Below are 26935 nucleotides of genomic sequence, written 5' to 3'. Positions count from 1 at the left end.
ACTGACACGAACCGATTGACACTTAATGCTTTACGTGCAAAGATTAAACGTTGCATCGATCAAATCAACCGTTCGGGCTTCGCGCCTACCGAATTCGATTACGTTCGAATGAAACTCGGTAATTCCTCGCTCGGAAGATTGCCACACCAGCGGCAGAACCCGTTCCCCGTTACGACGAATACCGGTGAAGAAGCGTAATCTGTGCGGAAAATCGACGAGACGCGCGCGAACGCGCCGTGTATGAACACGGCGTTACGTCGTGCCGAGCGAAACAAATTGGCGAAACAGTGCGCGGCGGATAGCGACACGGCGAACCGTCGCCACCGTTTCTCTATTGTGACACGCGGACGTGACTTATAGCTTCTGCCAATACCTCCGCCGGTCGCCTGCGACCGAGTTACCGTACTTGCGTAATGGCAGACATACATGAATGTTGGTCAAGGCAATTGGGTTAAAGCGCCGGCGACCGGCGAGGGTATTCTCGCACTTTCGCGTTTTTCCCGACTCCCATCACGTGCGACAACTTCGAAAGTACTTAGACTTTAAGTACGTTTGAGAAGGAGCAAGCCAGTGACCAATAATTTGTGCTCCGATTTCGCGACATCGAGGGATCAAATAACACCTTCCCTATCATTTCCAAGTAATTTTCCTTTTTTCAAAACTGATAATAAAAAATTGAACTAATCATAAATCGTAAACTTAATAGGCAGTATTTAAATGGGAAATAGAATAATGAATAGGAGACAGAGAATAACGTCTTGTCGACTAATTCTCGTCGTCTCGTTCCTACAAGGAGAGACTACATCGCTTTCCTTTTTTATATAAATTCCTTTCAATTTTAACATGTTTCCAATACCGATTTCAAGTGAAACGAAAGGATAGTCAATTACTGCAGAATGTCGATCTATTCCTTGGCGATAAAATTCTATACAACAAGTTTTGATACCATTCTCACCGTTAAAATACTTAAGAATTATCGATCTTTCGACATGGGACGACCGCGAATGTTAAGAAAGCGCTTCTGAGACACCGGCAATATCAGCCGAAAACACTGAGCCGGTGAAAGGAAGGACGCATATGCAAACGGGGATCGTATCTTTTCGCGCGCGCCGTTAAAAAAAGATCTACGATATTGCTGATCCGACAGCGGCAATTCGGCGACACTTGTGCTCTCGCCGCCGAGATAGGACGACTCCTCTCTCTTTCTCTCACTTTTTGTATTTTTTTCGGTCTCGTCCCGTCAGTGTTTGCGATCAATCGAAATCGATAGGGGGGCGGACGGTGGGAAGTGGGACTCGAGCGAAATTACGGCGCTATCGAGAACACATTTAACACCGCTGATCGAAACTCCCGGTGCGAAAGGCGCTAAAGCGCCGGGGTCTACGCCAACGGGGCTCGCAGTGACCACCGTCGCGCGCACAACGCGGACGTCGCTTCCACTCGGCGAGAAGTGCATTTGCAGAGAAAAAGGAGCAGCCATTTTCAGTGGCCGCGGCCTTTGTACAAAGTGCTACTCGTTTCCTGCCGTCGGTTCTACTCAACCGCCCGCCCTCGCTCGAGCCCGAGAAAAGGAAGGTGGTGGCGAATTCACCGTGCATGGCGGAAAACTCTCGGCGAGATGTATCAACCCGCTTTTCCATGATGAACGCCCCAGAGTCGGAATCATTATTTATGCGAGAGACGCTTGTACGATTTACGACGACCTCGCGTTTTAAAATGGATCGGCATTTTTTCTCGTCATCTGTGCGGCGAGCGCCAAGATCGAAGTTGCTACATTTGCTTTACGATAAATCTCACACACAGATACACAGTTATTCGGCCGTAAATTCTTTTGTAAATTTAGAACGAGCCGTGTCTTTTTTTGCCCGGTTTAATTTCTTTTTTCGTCGAAAATCTGTCGTATTATATATGAAATTCGCGCGGGCGAACGTACGAAAATAAATGCGGAGCGTGAGCTCGGAATCAGGTTATCGATTTTGAATAATGAGACGTCTGCTTGTACTTGCGCTGTTCGCAGTACTTGTCCTGAATATCTGTCTCTCTTCCTTTTTTCCTTTTTATACTATTTTTCCCTTCTCTTTCAGAGATTTTCGAGTGTTTGAGAAGAATATTCGCGCCATTTTAAATAAAGCAGAAAGTGATTCGCCTATTTTCAGGAGCTGCCAAGTGGCACACGGCGATTTATTGTCTCCGGCATGAACGGCGCGAGGGATAGTGGAGAGTGCATTACGCTGCTAGGGTAGGTAAAGTAACGCATGAGAGAGCAAAGGTTTATCATTTTATCGCCGTACCATAGGATGCAGCGCTTCAATGACACGTGAGAAATCTTGGCGCGCTCTACGCCGAGCTCTACGGCATCATTATGGTTTATATAGAAAAAAAAGGAGGAGAAATAAAAGAAGGAAAAAAAGAAAGGGTGGAAAACGAGCAAGCTGTATATCCGCTCGGAAAATATGAACTCGAGACGCGCGATAAATATAGATCACAGTAAACGTAATAAATTGCAGGACACGTATACTGTCGTGAAACTGCAATTTCCACCTTGCCGGGAGAATCGTCGGAATATAATAGCACCGTATTATCAAGCACGGGATCTACTGCCATACTTTAATTAAGCTTTAGCGGAATGCACGTCCGCCCTTTCTTCTTCTGTGCCGGCAGCGCCATTTAATTCTTTCAAGACGATCGTTTGCATCGTTCGGAAGATATATCGCGGGCATATCTATCTTTCTAACAGATTTGCGAAACCGCCTCTTGGATATTGCGATTCTCTGGTCGCGGGAACGATATTTCGAGTAATGTAATGTCGCGACGTCGGTACGTTCCCACGGGAAGACGAATTAACGCCGAGTTCGGAGGAAAAGTGGAAAGTTTTTTTTCTCTTGCGCGCGAAATATTCGTCGTCGATGTCATCTCGGTGGCTTCTCCACGAGCATGTCGCTCAACAGACATTTGATCCCACGCATAGTTCGCTTAATGTATTCTAACAAATGCAGAAACGACCAGCGATCGGAGAGGAGTTTCGGCGCGTCGAGTTTACCGGGCGGCTCGCCGTGAATGTCACGGACGATACGCGACGGCGACACGTGACGGAGTCTCGTCTTAAACGCGCGCTGTTCGATTCTTATCGGCTTCCTCACACACAAGTCTGGAGCCATTGACCCGCCGCGACTGCGACAGCGTGCCCACACGCTCGCGCACACGCACGCACGCACGCACAAAATGAACAAGCGCACAGACACGCCAGTGTCTCGCCAAGACGGACGATAGTGCATGGTCGTGGGCGTGTTGGATATCTGGCTGGAACAACGCTGGACGACGGAGAGACCTTCCAGCACGGGACAACGGCGGAACAACGCAATAACTGTCAGGTCAGCAGAGGAGGACGCCAACGACCATGACATGACTTTTATGTGTCGTCGAACGTATATCGAATAATGCCGCCGCACGAAACAAATATTGCCGGTGACATCAGGTTTTCAGGACCGGATTATCCTGCGGGGGCGAGTCAACGGTTTCTAAATGTGCTCTGACGACTCGACTCGACGATTTCTCGCGATTACCATTTCGCGCGGCTTGCCTCGACGGTTTGAGATTTTGCAGTCGTTCGGCTCTAAGTCCATGAAACGCGCGATCGTCAAGTCGCTCGAGGAAGATACACGGAGAGGAAGCGTCGAAGACGCGGAAAAGGAAACGTTGAAATAAAATATGAAGAGCGGAGTGAGCGCTCGAGTAACGAGCTCAGCGTTAATCCAATTTAGATTTCTACTTGTCGGGGAAAAATACTCGGGTTTAATTCTACCTTGAAGGAATATTGATATATTTTTAAAGATATATTCGGAAAACGTTGTTTCCCAGTTGGAGCTTCACGAGTATATTCACACTAATCCTCTTTGGAGTCGCGATTCCCTCTAACACGATAAACATTTTCCAAGAGGAATCTCGACAAGATCCGCATGATCCTCGCGGGTTATATTTTCGGTCGGTGTTATGGATAAACTATCACTGTGTGTGGCTGTGTTACCGTGCGCGACAGCGTTGGAAATAAGTAATGAGGCTTAAGAAAGAGGCACTGTACCTTGTTTATGACACGATATTACCTCGGATACTTAAGAGGGCGCGTGGGTTTTCGCGTGCAAAACTTTCCACGGGGATAGAGAGGAGTCGCCGCGGCCACGAAGACTCGTAAAAAGCGCCGCAAGAACGCGGCCTTATGAGTTTTAAATCGTGAGTTATAACGCGAAGCGCGGGAAGGAGAGAAAGAGAGAAGTCTGCTTAGCTGTTTCCCTGGAAAGGGTCCAAGTCGCATTACTGCAAAACAGTTACGTTGTCTATTCTGGGCGACGCACGCTAGACGATGTTTTATATAATTAGACGAACAAAAGTCACGCAAACACAATATCGCACGCCCTCTTTCGAATGTCCTAAAGCCCGGAACTTTTTATAGAAGCTTTAATAAATTCGCAACAGATTCTCTAAATATAAGGGGTCCTTCATTCGCCATTTCAATTCGAGATAACGCGCGCTACCGGCGCGAGTTCGGTGAGCAGCAAGTTGGAGGACAGTCGGGGGAAGTAATTTTGTCTACCTAATTATGCGAAATCGGCTACCGCGGCGACGTTACCTGAGTTTGCGGTCCGACGATGCACCAGGCAATTTACTTTCACGCCGCGCTGCTAAATCGGAAAAAGTAATTGCGCGCGAGTGGCACGACGAGCAGGGACGGTCCGTTTTTGTGATTCTCCGCGCGTGTTTCAGCGACGAGCAGGCGGCGGCGGCGTCGCTCCCGCTGCGCGGGAGTGCTGCTATGCGGCACTTGAAAAATGCGATACATGTGCTTAAATAAAAATAACGCCGGCCACGTCGGCGGTCGGGGAAATTCGCGCAATGCAATCGCAACGTCGAATCGCTCGTTCTGAATGTCGCGCTTTGAATTCTGAGCGACAAAGGGGAAAAGAGGGAATCTTATCGTGCGCGAGATCAAAGTAGCGAATAGCGGCTGTTGTTTCTCGAATGAAAGTTAATTGCAGACTGTTGATTGAGCATTTGTAGTTCGACTTCATCGGAGACAAGCCGAGGAGATCCGCACGTTTCAAGACATTATATTTAGAATCGCGTTTAGAAACCCCGTGATTCAGTATTTCCAGAAAGATTGAAGCTAAAATTAAGTTACGGGTGATTACTGAAAGAGAGAGAAAGCAAGAAAAAGAGATGACTTTGCGAATGATCGCCGCTTCGAGGGAACGAAAACGACAGAGTTTTAAGATTCGCCAAGGACGAAATTGCGAGCGCGCGCACAAGGGCTGCGAGAAACAAAGATTACAGGTTATTCCCCTAGTTGAAACTCCCTCGTGCCCGCTCCAACCTGACTCCCTTAACTCGTAACTTTCGCCTCGCAGAGTATCACAAAGGCTTCGCATAGCACCGCTGCAACACCTGCGCGAACATGGCAGTCGACATTAAGGAAATAGATTCTCCACTACGTACAGGCCGTCTCTCTATAATCTTCATTCAAGTCAATTAAGATTTTCAGAAAGAAGTGGAGAGAAAGAGAGGGAAAGAATTAGCTAAAGCTTCGGTTAACTTTAATTAATGGCTTGATAAGAGAGAATGACGTTATACGGCGTGCCTGTCCGTGTAAAGTCGGCTGCCAGATTTCGCAGGTGCGACAAACTGAGTATCCGACAGTCGAAAGTCGGAAAGTCGCGTATCATGGCCAAATGTACGATTATCGTTTAAGCGAGACGTGCGACCGACGACGAACTACTAAACATTCAGAGTTCTCTCGCGCGCACGTAAGGAAACCGGAAAAGAGCGGCACAGAGAAAATCGACACAGCGGGAGATAATAACGCAATTAACAATCTGGCAAAACATTGGTGCGCGGGATTTAATAGTCGCGCTTGCGTACGCCGGTTGATTACGACGTCACGGCAACGTCACGGCGACGACACAGCGTTAAAAGCTTTACTCGGCGAGAGAGGAAGAGATTATATCGGCATGAGTATCGCTCTAAGAACACGAAGACGTACCGCACCGGTCGCGCTCCAGCTCCTAATACCCACGAACTGTGCGATTCTTGCGAAATGTTTTTGTTACGATTACGGCACGTAACGTTGCCACATTATCGCGAGTTAATTGCTCAAGCTCGCAGCACTACACCGCGATTCTCACGATAGCTCGGGCTGAACGTACTTCGTGGCAAAGAGGAGCTGACCGCGGTTCGTTTTCGAAGTCTGGTTGTCCCTGAGTCGACTCGCTTCTTGAATATATTCAGTATTGTCAATATTTTTCTACAGTTGTGTTCGATAATTTTATCAGAAAGTTCGAGTAAACATTGTCCCGTAAGAACCAAAGTTCGAGGACATTCGCGAAACTTCAGCGTCAAAAATATGTAAACAAATGAATTGCAAATTGATTCCCGTTCGATCATTCCGCTTTACTGACCGCTCAAATCGCCAGTTTGTTTTTCACGCGAATAGATCTTCGATCCTTCACTCGTGACGCGAGTATCATCACTGTTCGCCCCAGCGCGCGCGCTCTCCGTCCGTCATAACATCACTGTTAATCCACAGAGAAATTTCTCTCGCACGAGCTCCACAAGTCGTAAAGACTTCCTTAATGTCGGCTGGCAAAACACGTGAACGTGCTCGTTTAATGAGTCGGCGGAAGGAATGCGCGAGCGCTCAGCTGATCGAGGAAAAAACATCCGCGTCGGAATGCACGCTCATTCGTGCGGCCGCGGGGAATTCAGATCGATACGCGTATAGCGCGCGCGCGGTCTATTTTGGTGCGGGCTAATCTCCATCGCGGACTGATCGATTCGAATTAGCCGGAGTAACGGAGATCCAGAGAAAGTACGTGGGTACGTCAAGTATCCCGTAAAGTCGTTATTTATCACGAGAGAGTCGCTTTATATCCCGGAAAAACGACGCGGTAGTTTTGCGCGCAGGGTGTGTATGTATCGGTAAGAATTAGCGCGCGTTAAATAAATGAAACATGGAGTTCACCGACCAAGTAAGACCCGGAAATTCTCTCAATTCAATCGAGGAGGACTTATATCGCGTAAAGTATGTGCGCGAGAGAGAGTACCACAAAAAAAGTTAATAAAATAAAATCGCGCAATCTTGCTGCTGCTCGAAAAACTGATATTTTAATGTTATTGCGTACGGCGCATGTCGAAGAGTTTTATCCGACGCAAGTGCTCTATCAATCTATGTTTTATATTCTTAATGTGCTGACAAAAGAGATAGATAATGAGAGCCGCGCGATAAGGCAATCACCGCGGCGTCACTGAGCGTAACGAGACATGAAGATGCGACACGCGTTTCATTGAGAGGCGCTCCATAGACCTCAGGTGCATAGCGGGATTCATTCGCGTGCGATTCATTAAGCGCAAATAAGCGTGCTTTGACAATCGCGACGTATCGTAAAATTTATCACTATGTACTTCTCCACGTACGCGCCTGAACATCGCGCCTTCTCGAGTCGATCAAGGTTACATCAGTGAGACCTCCTTCTTCATGCGTGTCTCTTTTTTGCTGAGCGTTGTGAAAATAAACGGTAGCAAGTAGGTCGTTTTATGCATAATCTTATGACAACATCCTTCGTGATACGCGTTCTGAGGGCATATTATGGCGTACGCTGACTTTTACGCGGCACGAACGTTTCCTTATCGCGGTGGATCGCCGGTCCGGGGATATTCTCGATCGAGCCGTATTGTGGAAGAAAAACGCGCATACAAATGCATATTGCGACTTTTGACCGTACGCCAATTGTTGTATCAGAATACGCGATAGGAGGAGATACATACATAAAGGACACCTTACAAAGCGGAGGCTCGCTTGGAACGCGATTGAGAAAAACCCGTAATGCATAATGCAAAAATTAAAATTCGGCATATTCGCATAATACACGTAAATTCAATGCCAGCAGCACGCCGATATTATTGCCGTTCGCGTGTCTCCGTTTTACGCCTATCTCACGGCCTACACGAAAGAAATATACGCGAATTTTCTTTTTCCTGTGCTCTCAATGCATAAATACATGAATATAAGATGCATAAGTAAAATCTGTGATTTCGTGAAATCGCCAAGCGTCTTCAACAATTTAACGTTTATCCAAAAGAAGTTCGATGCATTTCCGCAGCTCGCGGAAATCAGGTCTTAATTCAGGTTTCGCGTTCCAGTTTCGCGCGTTTGACACGCGAAAAATACATTTCAAATCAAATGCACACTGTGCGTTTAATATTCACACAATATATGTTTCGTGTCGGAAGCAAAAGAAGCTCGGACTGTTCCGAGGCGAGATCTCGAGAGAAACAAATGAAAGGAGCAAACGTTACATCAACGCGATCACGCGTGGCACGTCTGGCGAGCCTGCTATTCACCAGCTGGCGAATTTTTACGACATACGGCGAGGTCTCGCGCGCGTCGGACGGAGTGACAGTGATGCTACCCTGAAACCTGATACATTCCCGCGTACATACTGTTAACCGCTGACAATCTCGCGGCATCCGGAAGAAGAATCACGACGCGATCGCGCTCGCGAGCGAGTACCGTCCTCCGTTTCGTGCTGCTCTCGAGATCATCGCGAGAATCAAACGCATCCGACTACGAGAGATAACTACCACTAACCTTGATCACTAACCTTGATCGTCGGTCCAGTTTCGAACACTCGCCCCCGCGTCGTGGGCCTCCACCTTGCGCCTCTCACCTGCCAGCGGGCGTAGACTCGACGGTGACGACGACGACGGCGGTGACGACGACGATGACGACGATGAAGATGTCGAGGTCAACGACGGTGCCGATGACGACGACGATCACGAGCGCGACACTACGAGGAAAGCGATCGCGTTCTTTCCTCCCGCGAACTCGCACACGAGGGCGATCTGTCTCTCGTAGCGCGAAAATCCGGATCTTCCTCGAGCCCCCCCGCCCCTCTCAGCCGCCCGCAGCACTACACTCTCTCTCGGTCTCTGTTCCTCTCCTGTTCTCTCTTCCTCTATCTTTTTCTCTTTCGCTTCCCCTCTCTGTCTGTCTCTCTTTCTCTCTGTCTGTCCTTCTCCCTATCACCGTACAACACACGGAAAATGGCAGCTCCACTGCACTTGGCCAATGCTTGCCAACCCGCGCACTGACACGAACTACTGATAGGGCCCCCGTGGAAATAACGGAGCACGAGTGTCCTTGCGCGGCCGCGACGCGCTCGTAACTCACTTCCGGCGATCGGACGGGTCGCGAGGAGCGGCCGTGCGCCACCGAGGGCCCAGTCCACGACAAATTCGGGGGGGAAGGCGCTCGGCGATGTAACGAGCAGTTGTTTATGACGCGACACCGCGTACGGTATGCCGTGGCTGCACACGCTCGTTGGTATCCCTGCGTGTGGTCGACCGCCGCCGCGAACAATCGTCAACTCCGCCGCGAGACGGCGGCAGCAAGTAAGCAGCAAGTTTGTACGCGCGATACGCCGTCGACAGGTCAGCTCGCTTTGTACCGACTGTTACCGCGGCGGGATTCGCAGCTGATTCGGTTTCTCATCGATCGAGCCGCACTCCCGCCATCTGTGGGCCACGAGCGCACTTAACTACCCGTATCTCAATATAGTCAATTCGAACGTGTATTCAATCTTTTCCGTTGAGAGGATTGTCAGCTTTTTAATACAATTTTGAGATCGATATCCAAAAGAGAGGAGGGGCGCGTAGGCGAGCTCGAAGTGAAATTTACGCGACACTCCTGGCGACTCCACGAGATACTTATCGTCCGTGTCTATTTCACGATATTCTACTCACAATACGAGATTCATTTTCGGTATTCACGATGATTCGCACACGATGCTTTTATCCAGCAAGCACAGTCTAACGATTTCAATCTCCCACAGTCATTTCACAACGATCGCGGTTACCTCGCTCGACATCCCCGATGTTCTATTTCAGATATGTCCACTTTCAGGATTCACTGTGTTCTCCGGCACACACACGCGCAACAATCATTTTTGGCAGTCTCAGTAACGAAAATTTGCACTTTGGTTAGGCGAAATCACAAAAGACGTAGAGCAGCTTACCAAGCACTGCTGCGCCGTTCGCCGTTCCACGACTGACTGAACATCGTAACGCTTGAGATATCATCTTGAGATACGGGCGACACTCATTCGCCGTACTCGCGGGCTGTCTCTTTTTGGCGGCTATTCGGCGGTATTTTATCGCACGAACACGCTTACTTTCCTTACAGCTCGCGCACAAAGTTCCTTCGGTGAATCGTCAGCGCGACGGTTTGACGACTCGAACCGGCCATTGAACGACGGACGCGCGTTACTTATCTCGGCACTCCCGCTGGCCAGTGTCGCGAGATACACGCACTTCCAACGTTGTTTTTCTACGACGAACGCGCGAACACTTACTTGCGGCACTCCCGATCACGATTCGCGCACGAGACTCACCCTTGAGCGAGCTAAAATTGCGAGAATACGAAACGGCTTACGAGATTGCGCCGCGTTCCACTCCGTAGCAAATCATCTCAACGATTGAGATACGCGATGCGGTGTTTACGTGTGAACACGCTATGGCGCTTTCAAACTATTCAGTCTGAAGTCGCAGCGGGCAGCCGCTTGCGTTTTTCGTTAAAAATCAGTGCGATTTACGGAGAGTATGCATTACTTAAATAATCTAATAAAGATCAATGAAGAGAATAAAGAAATAATTATTTGCTTATAATCTGTATGTTTTTTTCTGACGCTGGAAAAGAAAAAGCTGAAAGAATAGAAAAAAATTGTGTGATGTAGCATCATCAATCAAGATTTCAATTTAGATTCGCATTTGCATGTGTAAACATCTAAAATATAGGTCGATCACGTTATATATGATATGTAAACAAAAAAGGCGTTAAACTCCATAATCGTGACGTGTAAACAAGCGAAAAGCTCGGTTTGTGTATGTCCGACTTACTTTTCACGAATAACACGTGCTACCGTTATATTGAATTGCTTTGTCGGTAAATTACTTGTTGATATTTATCTTAGCAATATTGTGACAAATTTAATCTCACGAGATATCCGTGAAACGCGCAATTATCACATGAATTTATGTATGTACGAACATATGAAAAAATGACGAAGTAAATGACTGCGACAATTACGAGATCTGAATTAACATAAATTAAACAATTGCGAAATTCGCGCGTAGTAGTGCAATTTTAATGTGCATAATACATAACAACAACAATCAGGGAATCATAGCAGATGAACAGTTACATCAAATAATTTTATACTTTGAAATAAGTGCGAAAATAAATAGATGTGTGTAAAGTAACACACACATATGTAAATAAATACGTTCATTATTATATCAAGCTATTCATTATCACATTCATATATATATTTCATATGTATATTTCATTATCACATTCATATATATATTTTATTATTACGTTATATTACTCATATTAAAGATTAAGCAAGTTATTTTTGTAAGAAAAATATATTTATTGTTCTTGAAATATTTATCAGATAACACAAGCGTTTCAAGAAATTATTCCCTAATTGTTTTAAGCCATATTTTTTACAAAAATCTATAAGGAACGTAAATCGCACTGATCTTAATGTTTGATCATTGTTTACCACTTTAAATTTCCTCGTAATCAGTTTTCTCACTTACCTCAGCATACTGCGAGGGGTGGCCACGTTCTGCTTCCAATTCTGTAACAGAAAGATAACATTTTGCTGATTAAATTAAAATATTTGACTCAATAAAAGTATATATATATATATATATATATATATATATATATATATATATAGCCTCTCATTCGTTGATATTTGTTGGGTAGTTTTTAACAGGTGATTATATATACATCTCACAATAAAATAATCACAGTTGAATAATCACAAAAGATTAAACTGAGAAGTACAAAGAATTTATAAATTTACCTTCGAGCCAACCCCACTTTGCCCGAACCAGATCCTCTGGTAACATGCTTGCATCCTCTGGAATAACAGCTTTCTATACGTTAGATCTGAAAACATTTTGTCTAATTAATTACAGCGAAGGAGAAGTTCAAATTAGTACAAGTGAAAATAAAATGTATTTAGCACGAGAAAACAAGATTCGACCGTATATTTCTCTTTTAAATTTAGCAAAAATAAAATAAAATATAAAATAAAATATAAAATAAAATATAAAATAAAATATAAAATAAAATAAAAATAAAAATAAAATAAAAATAAAATATAGTAGTCTGTTAATTTCAAGTTAGATTAGATCAGATTTCATTGTTTGACTTAGCAAACAAGGGCGTAAATAATTTTATAGTGGCTTGCGCGATCATCACTGAATGAATTTTGCCGGACAATTTTAGCACGTAATTACACTTCAACTTGTCGATCACAAAATATTAAACTGAGGAGCACAAAGTATTTATGAATTTACCTTCGAATCGAGCTCTCACTCAGCATGAAAAAATCAAGTCTTCCAATGTCGTGTTTACATACTTTGGTACAGCAGCTTTTTCGCGTCGGATCGGAGACAGAGAACAATGTTTTCCGATTAATTACAGTGACGGAGAGTCGCCTGAATTCGTAAAAGTAAGAATAAGATGTATATGTATGAAATAAACGAGGCTCAATAGTGTATTTCTCTTAAAACACTATGAAAACAAGATGCAGTAATTATCCGTCAATTTCATACTTCGCGCATAGGGCGCTCTTAACCCACAATGATCGTGGCACTACGTGCTCGAGAAGTGCCACTGTCACTGTCACCAACGTTTTAAGACATTTTAGAAAAACCGAAAATAATGCGCGACGTCGCGCGATGTTATCGCGCTCGCGTGCGAAGTAGATCTGAGCGCTGGCGCGTCGCCTAGGTAACGCGCTGTTGTTTAGAGGTCGCGCGCCCTTCAGCGTACGTGAGCCGCGCCGAGCCGCGCGGCACGTACGCTGCGGCGCTCTGGAAGCTTCGCTACGCGGCGTATAATATTATTTGATATACGCCCTGCGTTATAATCATATATGTAATGCTACTATATTACTAAATGAGAGAGAAGTCCGGCCCCAGAACCACGGTGCGGGAATATATATTTCTCTCTCTTTCTGAGTGTATTATGAACGTTATGCGCATGCATCAGATAGATCGTATCCGCCAATGGGAAAATAAAATATGTTATACAAAGTTACATATAATAGGTTATATATACCATATGCTATAAACGTGAGCACTCGAAAATGCTATTTATGCGAAAAAAAGCAGCTGCAAATGAAAATATTAGTTTACACAAATAAGGAAGCAGCTATCCAGGTTAGGTACATGTCATGCATTGGCATTTTTACTTTATATATATAACATCATTTGATCGCCGTGCCTGTGGCACTACGGTCAAAATATACTCCTCGGACATCGTCTGTCCTTCCATTCTGGGACAAGCTCTTTTTATAGGCAACATAGGGCGATTAACAATATAGTAGTATTACATATATGGTTATAATACTCTGCGTTATATTCACAGATGTTTATACTAAACTTGCTAATAAGAGCTTCGAACGTGTGTCGCGTAAGGTTTCCGGTTGCATGCGAGAAAATGGCGGCGGTCCTGTGTGTGTGACGTGTCACTTGTGTGAGTACTTACAACGTACAATGTGAGTCAACGTGGCCATTAAATTACTATCGTAAAACCAAAAATGCCATCTTATTGCATCAAAAAATGTCGTAACAAAAAAATAGATGGTATTGGACGTTATTTGCTTTGCTCATCTTCAACAACAGAATTTTATGACTAAACGTAGTGAAAATATATGGCAGCAGCAGCCATTTTCTCGCATGCACCGGAAACTTTATCGGACACAAACCGTTACATGTTTTTAAATAGCCTGTTAGCAATCTAGTTTAGTATAGACATCTGTGGTTATATCTCACTACATTATGACATTCCATTATATATGCGTTCTCTCCAGTCCACTACACTCCTACATTTACTTTACAACTACTGATTATCGAGATTTGGAAATTATCGAATATTAATATTATAAACGGATGAATAAAACGATACGAGAGCCTATACATTTACCTAGCGATTCTGCTCAGCCTCAAAAAATCCTACGAAACTGCATCTATACTGCTTATCGTGTGACCGCATAAATAAAAATATTACGACGACTATATGTCTCTCGAAGTACGGAATTGTGTCTTTTAAAGTTTTCCCTTTACTCTGCTCGTTAACTTTATTTGAAAACAGATTACTTGACTCGTCTCTCATTGGCTTTTCGTAGTATTTAAAAAAATAAAATATCTTGTTGTAGAGTTGTATTAAAAATAATGTTACTTGAAAATAAAGCTGATCCGTCGTTGAATCGTATTATAACCTTCTTCGTAACTAGAAGTGGCGACTCGTAGCAGAAACACTGGTACTACGGCCTGCAAAATAATTACCTTGTTGGTAAATTAAAAATTTGTGTTTTATTATAAATGTATACAAGAAAAGCTATATGTGTGTGTGTGTTTGTGTAAAGAAGGAAGACTATTTGACTAAAATAGTATACAACAATTAAACTTTAGTTGAACATTAAATCTGATGTAGATAAAGTAGGAAACGAAGCAAAGAATAAACGTGTTAACACTTGCTGCTAATAAGCGACGAAAGTTTAATTAAATCACAGCTAAAATTATGACTAAAATTAAAACTACATGAGAACGACACGAATCTCGGGCAAATAAAGTTCACATTTCGACTCGTTACTCGATTAGACTCAATACATAGTTAGACCGTTACGCGGTTAGAACCGTTACGTGCCAGTTAGTTCCTGAAAGAGACCGTTACGAGGCGCCACATACTCTACAAAAGATCGAGGTGAAGTGCGATTCGAATTTGGTCCTTTTCGCGCCCGGACAGCTAGCTAAAAAGACGTTCGTCTTTAATTACTAATGAGAAATGATTGTTCTTTTTACCTGACAATATATTGTACCATGAGAAATGAAAAATCGAATGGAACAGATACCGCGACGCAATTCAAACGAGGTATGTAATATTTATTGGCGTTATATCTCAGTATAAAATTTAGAAACGCAATTCAATCGAAGCAACTATAGTAAAGGTTAAATACGATTATGAAAATGAATACATTGGCGTCATTCGATAATCATGATCGTTGAAATAATAAGAAAGCAACAATAGTTAAAGATGAATAGGAAAATGCATCAAAGTATCGAATTAATGTTCATATTTTATCGTGCGAAGCGACGTTGAATTCGTCTCGCGTTACGAACGATAATGGCCACTCGGCTGACAAAATAGAGCACGCAGGGTATGTTTGTCAATGCTGTTTAGGTATCGAAACGTAATCGAACCGGAGAACCCCAGGGTCTCACAGACATAACATCTTGCGTCGCGAGTCCTTCGTTAAAGCTCTACCTTTTCGTCTCGGTTTTCTCGTACTCTTTGCTTTTGTTACTCTACAAAAATTCGATACTTTCGAATCTGCGTCTCTGCGAAAATGACGTACACTACGTAGTTATATGCGTTAATTTAAAAAAAAGGAGCACGCTATTTGCGGATAGTATAAACATCGTCCGCAGTAAAACGATAAAATCTAAAGTATGAAATTGATGAAAATTCTCGCAGAAGATCCGCGTCGCGTTACCTCCTCTTCCGCTATCGATGATTTTACCGACGGGTCGTTCCAAACGGCTTTAAGTCAACATTCTGGAATAGTCTTCACACACCCGTCCAGCTATAATAAATCCGTTTATCGTTTCATCTGCGCGGACGTGGCATTACGTGGCTGGAAGATACGAAGGCGAGCGACGGGGGTTGATGAGGGCGGTAGGTGGGGGTTGACTTCGTGTTGAACCTTCGTGGCGACCTGCTGGTCGCGGCGATGGTCATTTGTGGGAGCTGAGCCGACTTCTTGGCGAGGGGAAGAGCGAGAAGGGACGAAATGTCTCTTGCGATCCCACGACGAGATACCGGACACGCTATAGCCCCTCTTGACCCCCGAGTGATGTCCACCGCGACACGCCATCCCCGCTGCCGCCGGAGACGTCGAGATTGTCTTCGAGGGTGCCGGGGGAGAGCCAAAGAGTGTACACAAAAGAACGTATATGCGCGGGTGGTACTCGGGGTACTTTTACCATGGCCGCGGAAAGAATTGCCTTGACACGCAAGAACCGGCTGTCCCTCACGAAGAGGAATACTGGCGAGCCGCGCTCGTAAATAACGTCGCGTTTAACATCGTTATTTATGGCATCGGGCGCGCGATTTGCAAAACAAACGGACTGACAAATTAACGTTTCACGTAGAGCGAGCTGACTGAACGCGAATCGCGATGTTAACGTGAATCGTTATTAGCTGGTCTTAATTAGTTCGTCGACGGAAACCGTCATGTATCTTGAGATCTCGGACGTTTCAAGGATAACGCGAGACGCGACGTTCGTAGGACGCTTAAATTTTGAAGGCCGCGCCGTTCAACTTTTTCGTGAAACGCGACTAATCTGCTCGCCAGAGGATACTTTTGCGCGGGGATAGACGACTCCTCGAGGGAGGAGTAAACGCGTAGCCACAGGGGCTATTTTCCACCCCCGATGGTTATGCCCTGACGCGTCATAACGTCTTGTCGAAGGATCACGCAGGTGTATGCGGTGCGCGTGAGACTGTACGCGCGACGGACACGCGACTTCTTCCTGTCTCACATCGTGTATCTACCTTATGCTTCGCTTCCGTCTTTCATCCTACCCCCTACCCACCTATCTACCTACCTTACTCTACTCTACCCTATCCTGAGGTCTAGTTAATACGTCCGTTTTTCATCGTCTTCGCGCGAAACGGAGAGCTGCACCCTGTCACGGCTTTCGGAATTATAACGCATGAAATTTTACCTAATAACGAAAATTATAATAATATAACTAGACGATAATAAATAATGGCGATAGTAAATATTCGAAATTTTCCAGTGATATACAAACGTCTGATTGATTTTTAGCACTAAGATATTCATCGCGATCTGAAAAATAAATTAGTTATTCAAGAGATTCACGAAGAGAATCATGAAGAGAGAGAGTCTCCACGTCTCTCAGACCACACTTTCCGATCACGGGTTACCAACGACCTTCTGTGTATAAGATTCTTTTTGTTACTTCGTTTTCTACGACATTATTATTTTCTCTAAATATGTTTCACTATTAATAACGTTGAATAATTAATTTGTTTTTTAGATCGGGATGAATATCTTAGTGTTAAAAATCAATTTAATTATTCAAACATTATTTATTATACATTTACATTATATTATCGCCATTATTTATTATCGCCTAATTGTATTATTATAATTTTCGTTATTAGGTAACGTTCATAATGGAATACTCTATGTATTCCATTCAGGAATTTTTTCTGTTAATTGTTATTAAAGAATTAGAATTAAGAATTTTTCGTTTATATTTACCACAAAATATGAATGTTATTTCGTTACCTAGTAACGAAAATTATAATAATACAACTAGGCGATTATACTTCACGTATTCCATTCAGGAATTTTTTCTGTTAATTGTTATTAAATTTTGATCCTCTCATCACAGAATCATTAGAGATTATAAGATTTGAGAAATTATAAATATACATCAAAAAAGAAAAAACAAAATTCACTAAATTCTATCTTTCCCATGATGGGTTAAATATTACATTTTTATAACTGCATTCTAAAATATATATGTGCTGACAGTATTGAGAATCCATAGTATACGCAATGTGAACTATAAATTTTCAATACTGTCAGCACACTTTGGAATGTAGTCTGTGTATTCTCGCAAGATTATTTATTATAACTCTTTTTCTCTTTTGTTCTAGAAACTCGAGTAAGAACGACAGTTATCTCCGTAGCTGTCCCAGAGAGCAGATCGATTTTTGTTCCCGCTTTAATTAAAATATGGAAGTATTGCGTTCGTGATTGTGTTTCATCCCGGGCGCCTGCCAGGAATCTGGAGGAGAGACTCCATCAGCGAACTTCAGCTCTTAGTGAGTCCGTGTATATTTTCTTCACCAAGTCTCTCACTTCACTTTCGGGTTTCGTCAACAATGTATCGGAAATAGAATTAATAGTATTTCGTTCAGGTACATCGTGACCGTCGTATATCGTTCGTGTAAGGAGCAGGAAGACCGTATACCGCTCGTTCGTAAGCTGTATGATAAGCCGCGCACATACCTGCCGTGAGTACCCGCGTGGTACTCACGCGGGTATCGTGTGGGGTACACTCCCGGTATCAACACCGTGAGACACGGCAACGCAGCTCCTGGACATGCCACCGAGATCACCGCCCCGATATCGCCCGCTTGTATTTATGGCCGCCGAGATTTCGCATTATTAGAGCCATTTACCGTTTTCGCCCCTATAATATCGCGGCGTATGCCCGCGCCGAGATTGCCGAGAGGCACCTCGAATCGTGAATCGTGAATTTAAGGGTCGATATAGAAGGCCGAAGGTAATTTCGGAAGACTTAGAACTTATCAGATATAAGTTACGTCTTAAGCCAAGTACCCTCGACCACGACAGAGTCAAAGTACAAGGAGATACGTTATTTTACATGTAGTAAAATATTACTACATGTACGTTATTTTTCATGTAGTAAAATATTATGCAATCTATTCGAGCAATAATAGCGTTTCATTGCTTAGAGTACACTCGGGCACTAATCGAGCAGATACAATTTCGTAGATCGCGTGAGTTTTATAAACGACACAACAATCACATATTCGAACATCGGTGTATTTAGACGAATTCGTACGCAGAAAAATAATTTGCTGGCCCAACAAATTTTCTGCTGGTCTAACAAAATCTTTTCGTTATTATATGAACAGCAAAAAAATTTGCTAAGAGTACTAATCACTATTTACTGGATATAATTTGCTGAATCTACACATTATTTTGCTATAAGAATTATGATAGATTTATATAAGCAGTTGCAGTTTTGTTCCGATAGCCAATAAATTTGCTAAGGATACATTATTTTGCATCAATAGCAAATTAACGTGATTCTTAGGACAAATACACTAAATAAATTTTTTTTATTCTAGCAACAAAACTACTTCTGCTCTAATAGCAAATAATTTGTAAAATTAGTTACGTCAACTAAATTTTTTTGATGTCACTACAAATATACAGTAGCAACGACGATTTTGCTAAAAGAACAAAATTATTTTTCTCCGTGCGATGTTTCATGTTTTTAAAAATACTGTAAAGAATAATCGTTGAATATCACACAAAGAATTACACTAAAACTTATAATAAACTTTATAATATATCTCTCATATTACACAGATTTAAAGAGAACGAAATGAAATGCGTGGATTCTCTCAAATCCAACTTTTCTGATGATGGGAAGTATGACAAACATCTTGAAAAGGAAAAAAAAAAAAATGTCTTTACTTAACTCATCATTGGAAAAGTAAAATTTGATGAATTTCTTTCCTTTTGGATTTTTTTTATTGTATTTTTTATTTTTTATAATTTCTCAAACTTTATAATCTCTCATGATTCTGTAATGAGAGCATTGAAATTTAAGTATCGATCGGCTCTAGACCTGATAGTAATTTAACGATTCGGGATTGCGTCTTTCTTTTTTGTGTCGTTTTCTGTGTTTACCGTACGACAAATAAAATTACGAGTTGAGGACGATACCAGTCGATGACATACTGTTATTACGTACAATTATCTCCGACATCAATTACGAGTTCGGTAAGTTTATCAGGGCGTTGTCACACGTGCCGTAGAGGAGGCTTACACGTAAAGGGGGTCATCCGTGCTCATTCGAAACGATGACACTTATTCAAACACATTACCAAGCGACGACCTTGCGCGCTACGCACGACCGTGACGATAAAATAAGAAGCCAAATAAGGGTGATATCCTTGTTACGAGGAACTGCGCTATTACGTGTCTTTCCGTCGAGCAAATGTTCAGCCTTCGGCACAAGAATTATCGAACGTGTTTGGAACGCCGTACAATCTCCTGTCGTTCGGATTAAAGCGTATGTCGCGAGAAGAGCGTCCCGTAATAATCGTGCTCGCGATGCTTTTTGTTGTATCCGATGTATTATTGTTGGACTGTGTGCGTGCAGCGTCATCGAGCAAATTTTTCGGCGAAATAATCCTTAACGAAGCCCTTAAATAACGAATCCACAGTTCGACTCGACAGTCGTAACGATAGGACGCTCGAGATACTGACAGGAGAGTCCGAGAAACCATCCATTTCTGCATTAAACCGCGTTATCGCCGGCGTTAACATTCGTCTTCCAGGATGCATTGTCCTGCGATCCAGCTGGGGCAAGGTCCTCATCCGTCTCCCATTCAGGGTCGTGGGTCTCGACATTTCCGAATCTCCGAGGCGGTCCATTGTGCTCGGCCCTCGCGCGCGTTGCTCTCTCCAGCCCTTTTCCTCTCCTCTCGTCCCCTCTTGCGCTGCCCTCTATTCCCTTGCCCCTTTCCCCTTCTCACTCCCCCCCCCCATTCGTCCCTCGCCTCTTCTGCTGTCTCGCTTTAACTCGCCCCGAGTCTTTATGCCGCTGCTCCGTCGTCTCCTCGGTCGTCCTCTCTTTCCATGCTCGGAGTCCTCTCGTCCAGAGGTAATACGGTGCCTCGAGGAGCACCGAAGGGGTGGATCGAGGGGTAGAGGCGGGGGGAGGGGGTGCGCTCAGTAGATGGGGTTTTTAGGGGTGGCGACATGGAATCCGGGAATTCGTGTCTCGCGGGGTAGTCTCGGTAGGAGCTCTATCGATTCTCAACCAGACACACCATCCTCCGGAGCGTGTCTCGCGCGATATCCCCAGCCTGTAACTCGTCCACGTAAAAGTTTCGTTACTCCAACTAATAACGTACGAGGATAGTCTCGGGACTATCGGCGTATAATGGCGCGACGCTGAGACTGTAGACTTCGACTTATAAAATATGAAACTTGGCAAGTAACAGAGGAGAGCAGTTTCTACTTTGACTTTAGAATTATGCTCTGAAACGGTCGCGATAAAAACTTACGGTGTGCGGTGGTAATTAGACATGGTCGCATTACCGCGAATATTAGTAAACTATTTAACACCATGCAGGTGAAGCAGCGGATAAAAGTACCGTTGTAGAAAAAGTTCCACAGCAATATCCGGCATTAAAAAGCTGCGTATCAAATAATCTACGGTCGAATTCAGGAAGGGACGGAAAGGGTGATGAAAGGGGTAAGGTAGACGTAAAATAAAACTACCGGTGGTGCCGCGAAGGAGAAGTGAGAGTAACCGATAACCAATAAATTTCTCTCTAGTACATGAGGCACTCAAATACCGCAAACTTAATACGGATCCACGAATCGGCCATTCGTTATTTTTAATCAGTTGACTTTTCGTTGAAAAAAAATATACATATATATCAACGATAATCAGATTTATATATTAGCAATGAGAGAACCGCGCCGTGATTTTTGCCGGAATTTTTACTGTTTTGAATATGTATCGCGCGAACAATTGTTTCGATAAAAGAGAAATTTTTGTATAGCTTTGGTTGCAATGTAAAATATGCATATTGCTAATAATTTAGAATATATCGTCGTGCATATTTCGGAACTCTCGCGGTCCTACTTCTTACCACCGTCATTTTTGAACATCCACCTTTAAGCGTCTTCTCATAGCGAGAGGACGTCGATTGGGGATTGTAGAAGCAGATTGTGGTAAACGACGACGTGAGTATCGAGAGAAGGGAAGAAAGGTGCGGGGAGGACCGCAATATCACAGCGATAAATCCATCGGGAGTTGATCAGCCGACACTCTGCAACCAGTGCACGTATTCCTGGCATATCCACTCGGCGTGACCAGGAAGGGACCGCCATCTTGAGGGTTTCCTCGCTCCACCTGCGGGGGTGATTCTTTATTGTTTCAATAAGCACGGCACAGGTCCAGTCTTATTAGCGAAATAAACCTCTTTTAACGGCGCTGCCGCGCCCCACTTCTCACTCCTCCTCTTCTTCTTCTTGGTCTTCTCTTTCTTCTTCTTCTTCCTGCTCTTGTTGTTTTTCTTTTCCCATTCGCTTCTTCTCGCTCCCTTCCGCTCTCGCGAAAGACGCGCGGGAGTCAAACACGACGGTGGGAGAGGGAAAAGCTTCTCCTCGGCGAAGACGAGAGAGATTCGGCGAGGATAAGAGAGGAGCGGAAAGGGACCGTGGGATTCTTGAAAGAGTTCTCTTTCAGAGGAGTCCAAAGAGAGAATCGATAGGTTTTTCCGCGGGTTTCCATGGAGACCGCGAGGCGAATCGGACTGTACACGCGATAAGCGACGAAGACGTGGAAAGAGCATCGCCGCAGTGGCGTAAGCGCCATCCCCTTTTTCGTTTCCCGCTGCCTTTTCCTGTCGGCAAGATTACATAAGTTCCCTCTCGCGCCGCGCGCGCACAATGAGACCGTTTCGCTTCACAAACGTAATGCCACCAATGGACGAATAAACGTAACTCACCAGGAATACCATCAACGCCGTTTTCTGCGGAGCCATTTTTCGGGTCAAGTGTATTCCTTCCTCGGTGCCATCACGAATGAGATCTGTTTAATCCAAGTCGTCGGTGCAACCAGCTCTCATGTGCGATACACTTTTATGAAAACGAAATAGTATTTCATAAAAGAAGATACCTAAAAAATAATGTAATATTGAAACTGCCCATTATTCACAATTAGCGCGGGTTAACAGCTACTGTTGAAAAACAAATTCTAGCAATTATTATAAAAACTTTTAAGAAAATTAAACAGAAGAAAACAAACGGTTTTCCACTTATATCAATTCTCTTTTCTCGTTTTGCAATCTTTTCTCTTTGATTTTTTTCCCTCGTAATGGAGTACGCGAATCCTTCGCGTTGAACGCAACCGGCTCTTTTAACTACCCTTGCCGGACGCGATCGCCATCAGTGCCAGAGTACGATCGTGTGCGAGACATCGTCAAGTCGGCCATTCCGCGCTGAGATCGTTTCTCATCTTTTACGAGGTTCGACAGCGTCGCTTGGTCGCCGCCGCCGCCTTCGTCGTCGTCGTCGTTGTCGTTGTCGTCGTCGTCGTCGCCGCGTGTCGTTTCGGCTCTGCGAGAAACAATTGAATGTCGCCGGGTTTATTTTCGGAAGCCTTAATTTAATTTTCGTCCCGCTCAGTGAGCATGAGAAAGAGATGGAGAAAGAGAAAGCGAGAGAGAATAAAGGGAAGGAGAGCGAAGGAGTGAGGAAACGAGAGGCTGCTGTTAAGAGACGATCTTTTGTTTCCTATCGTATCCGTGTTCGTAATGAATGTTTAATTTCTTGTTTTTCTATTATTGATCAGTTGATCGTTGTGTACACAAAGGAATAATTAGTGCTTTCAAATAGTCAAATATATATTTTATTTTTAATTATAAATTTTTTTTTCATTTAACGCGTCTATGTCATATATATTATATGACATAAATCGCAATTGTTTCAGAGAGTTTGGGACTTGAGAATTGATTCTATAAATTATTTGTCCACAGAGCATTTACATTGAAAATTGTGGGTGGTCGCTCGTGAGCGCCTTTCACGTGTGTCTCTCTCATAAATTCTCAGAAATATCACTTCGAGTACCACCCACAGCAAGTCGTACGTATTCTCGACAGGTCACAGCATCCGATGGCTTCGTTTCTTTCGTCGACGAAACTCGTGGTGCTCTTTAACGAAAGGGAATGAGTTTTTTTTTATCAAAGTACAATAGTGTTCCACGCAATTTAAACGTAACGTGAAACGTAACGTTTTTCCAGATTTCAAAAGAAACGAAATTAAAGCAAAAAGCAATAAAGCTCAATTATATCTCGAATTTTGAAAATATTAATTTTGATCTCTCTCTCTCTCTCTCAAAATCATCGAAAATACGATGTGGTATTAATAATCTTGCATGTAATTTTTCAGTTTTATGTAACAAACAGTGCTTTCGGACTTGTTAATTAAACAATAATATTGGTAAAAATATAGATAAAAATATACCCTTTCATTCCATATTCTTCTACCTTCAACCGCATTTTCTACTTTTCGACGTGCCGCAAAACATCCGCATAAAGTCCGTCGTTCCTCACCCCATCCGTTACCCGTCCCTCCACAACATCCTTAACGACTCGGCCTGGATGCTGAACCTGAGATCAAACGGCTGCGGGCAAAAGACGAAATTCGTCACGAGCGGAGTGTCGGCTTAGCGGCAGCGATAGACCGGAAAGGTACTTCGCAGGCAGTGTCTCGCAATGCGTATTTGTAGTGACGCGGCCCACCGCCCTCACACGTACCTGTCCGTAGCCAGGGGGTGTGTGTGTAGGTCCGCGTACGTGCTCGCATACTCGGTGCGTGTTGGTGCGCGGTAGCTTTGCCAGGAGTCAGTGACACCTCTCGCATCGTCGGTGGCGGCGACTGCGGTTTCTGGTAGCCATGGTAACCACCTCCCTCTGCCTCCACGTCCTCCTCCTCCTCCTCTTGCTCCTCCTGCTCCTCCTGTTCCTCCTCTGCCTCCTGAGGGGACTCTCTCTGCTACCTCCGTTCCCCATCAGCCTCCCCGTCCTCCACCTGCGTCGGTTTCTCTCTTCGATCCTCTCTCCTCCGTCTCCTCCTCCAATTATCATACCATCTCGCTCGGTCGCACCCTCCGTGGATGTCACTGCACCTCCTCCTCCTTTGGCTCCATTCTCTCCTCCTTCTCCATCGCCCTGACTCTCGTTTGAGTTCCTTCGTGGAGAAAGACCTCGAGCGAGAGAGGGACGCAGATGAGGGAATGAGAAGGAAGAAGAAGGAAGACCGAGAAGTGGCCACTGTTGCCAAGCCTGTCTCCTATTCTCTCTCACTCTATCTCCGATTCTCTCCCCCTTCCTTCTTTCTCTCTCTTTCTCTCCCTTCCTCTTCTCCTCTCTTCCTCTTCTTTCTCTCTCGTCAGTGTTTCACGTTGGATACGCGCAAGCCGCGCTGCCAATGCCGTTGACGTCGGTGAAGCCGGCGGTGTGTATGAATAGATGCAGCAGCGTGTTACTGCACCGCTGCAACGACCGCTCTCTCGGTGCATTCTCCCGCTGCTCTCTCTCTCTCTCCCTCATTCCCCCTCTCTCTCTCTCTCTCTCTCTCTCTCTCTCTCTCTCTCTATGTCTCTTTCTCTCACACTCGTCTTCCTCCTCACGCCTCCCTCGCCATCGTCGCGAGATGTTGCTCTCCTTCTTGTTCTCGATGTCTCTACTACCTCCCGCTTCTCTTCTAACGTGTCTGCTATAATGGCGTTAGACCGTCACGGCGCCCGGTTATAGCGCGATGTACGACAGGATGTATGACTAACAGTTCTCGCTATTCTGGGAGACGAGCTCCGTGCCGACGACGTTAAAGGAGAATGTCGAGTGTGTACGGCAGTGAGAGGCTCTCGCTGGTCTGTCATAAAAATTAAATTGTAAAATTAAATTAAATCCGCGAGATCGATAGAATATCGCCTCCTTAAAAGTTGTTCCTTAATAGGTTTTGATGTACTTTATAGCAATCTAATGGGAAATGTTTTGCTAGGTGCTTTTAACTCTCTATTGCGCAACATAAAGTAACAATTTCTTAATTTAAATAACGAAAATCGCGATTAGTTTTCGGGGACGATAAGCGTCTCCATTTTAGCCGACGTGCTAACAGATGCACGGGAAACGAATGCGTCAGCGTGCGCAACTGCGAAGATAAGCAGAGATGCTTCTGCGACTCGACCAATTGGGAACAACGGATGCTCCCTTCGGTCCAACCCCGCCAACGAGATACTTCTACACACGCACACCGACTATCCCGAGGAGTCGAGAGACACCGGGGATTCGCGCGAACGCAGTAGAAGCCTGAGATGAACGTGGGGAGCATCGCTACGATTGGGATGATCATGGACCAATGGGGAAGTTCCCTTGGTAGAGATAGCGATGAGTCGAGCTATAAACGTGTGAAGAGAATAGGGGGCACAAAGGAGGGAGATGAGAGTGGGAGAAGACAATGACTGATACCGCGCCAATCATGACTGCGGCCTGCCTGCACAGTAATGGCGTTTGCAATTAGCTTATGCGCTCATTAATTGTCGATAAATAGCGGTAATCGCAACAATTCTGTCGTAATGTAGAAAAACCGACGTTAAGTGATCATGATTGAAATAAAATTGTACAGCGATTTATGATGGTCAAATTTTGATGGATGACCAGTCTCAATATACTTCTCTTCCTCTCTCTCTGATAATTTAAACATTATAATATTTCCGTCATTTAATCGCACAAGGCACAAAAGATAGTAGGTCGCATTTATTTGTTATGGGGCTCTTCCATATTATTTCCACATGACAAACAAGTTGGCACGAACGGGTTCTTTCATCCACAAAGAAGAAATTCACATCCCGGTCTGTTCCTCTCTTGTTTAATATTACTCGCTCCGCGCTAAACCGTGATTTCGTCACGGTAGTAAGAGAAGTCTACTCGCGGTTTCCGAGCGAAACTCTTGAAAAACGTGAGCCTCGAGCAGCAGACATGTGAATTAAAGTTGACGCTGTTTCCGCTTTTGACCCTCCCGGTAGCGCATTTTACGCTATAAAAAAGAGAAATAGAAATTTAGACGCGACTTCGCGCCGTACTAATTGGACGCGTCTAATTGGATGCGATAAGGAAACTGAATGCGAAAACATTCTGGATTTTTAAATGAACAAACGTGCTGCCGCGAGTTTTGGTACGGAACAGCAACGTCTCGTTTTGTGCGTTTTCCAGAATGTTATCAGCCAGCCGGCATATGATGGTTCTCTTTCCGTCTATCTCTCGCTTTTCCTTTCTTCTTTCCATCTCCCTCTCCCTTTCTCCCTCTTCTCTCTTTCCATTCATTTTTATCTCTTACTCTCTCTTTCTCGTGAGTCTCTCTTCCTCGGCAGAGAGAGATAGATAGATAGATAGAGAGAGAGAGAGAGAGAGAGAGAGAGAGAGAGAGAG

The 26935-nt window shown here is 44.3% G+C and overlaps 2 long non-coding RNA genes across 8 annotated transcripts in view; both read right to left on the bottom strand.

The window, feature by feature from the left end:
* Positions 1 to 13058, bottom strand: part of LOC116845985 — a 77828-nt gene extending 64770 nt beyond the window's left edge. Inside the window, exons 1-3 of one of the 2 annotated variants that reach the window (XR_004378376.1) lie at positions 12421 to 13058; positions 11922 to 12007; positions 8636 to 11690 (exon numbers count right to left, since the gene is read on the bottom strand). This is a non-coding gene — a long non-coding RNA (uncharacterized LOC116845985). The remainder of the gene's footprint in view (positions 1 to 8635; positions 11691 to 11921; positions 12008 to 12420) is intronic. The other variant, XR_004378375.1, reaches the window with a different exon arrangement.
* A 6045-nt stretch (positions 13059 to 19103) lies between these two features.
* Positions 19104 to 26935, bottom strand: part of LOC116845994 — a 221068-nt gene continuing 213236 nt past the window's right edge. For 3 of the 6 annotated variants that reach the window (XR_004378381.1, XR_004378379.1, XR_004378380.1), the window contains 7 exons: positions 24263 to 26543; positions 23970 to 24129; positions 22872 to 23063; positions 22454 to 22623; positions 21923 to 22348; positions 21089 to 21855; positions 19104 to 20797 (listed from right to left, as the gene is read on the bottom strand). This is a non-coding gene — a long non-coding RNA (uncharacterized LOC116845994). Of the gene's footprint in view, positions 20798 to 21088; positions 21870 to 21922; positions 22349 to 22453; positions 22624 to 22871; positions 23064 to 23491; positions 24130 to 24262; positions 26544 to 26935 lie in introns of all 6 variants that reach the window. The other 3 variants (XR_004378382.1, XR_004378383.1, XR_004378384.1) reach the window with 3 other exon arrangements.

The sequence above is a fragment of the Odontomachus brunneus genome, unplaced genomic scaffold, assembly GCF_010583005.1.
Source record: "Odontomachus brunneus isolate Ranch 3 - 2012 unplaced genomic scaffold, Obru_v1 Obru_scaffold_059, whole genome shotgun sequence".
NCBI lineage: Eukaryota > Metazoa > Arthropoda > Insecta > Hymenoptera > Formicidae > Odontomachus > Odontomachus brunneus.
This window is presented reverse-complemented; position numbering and strand designations above follow the sequence as displayed.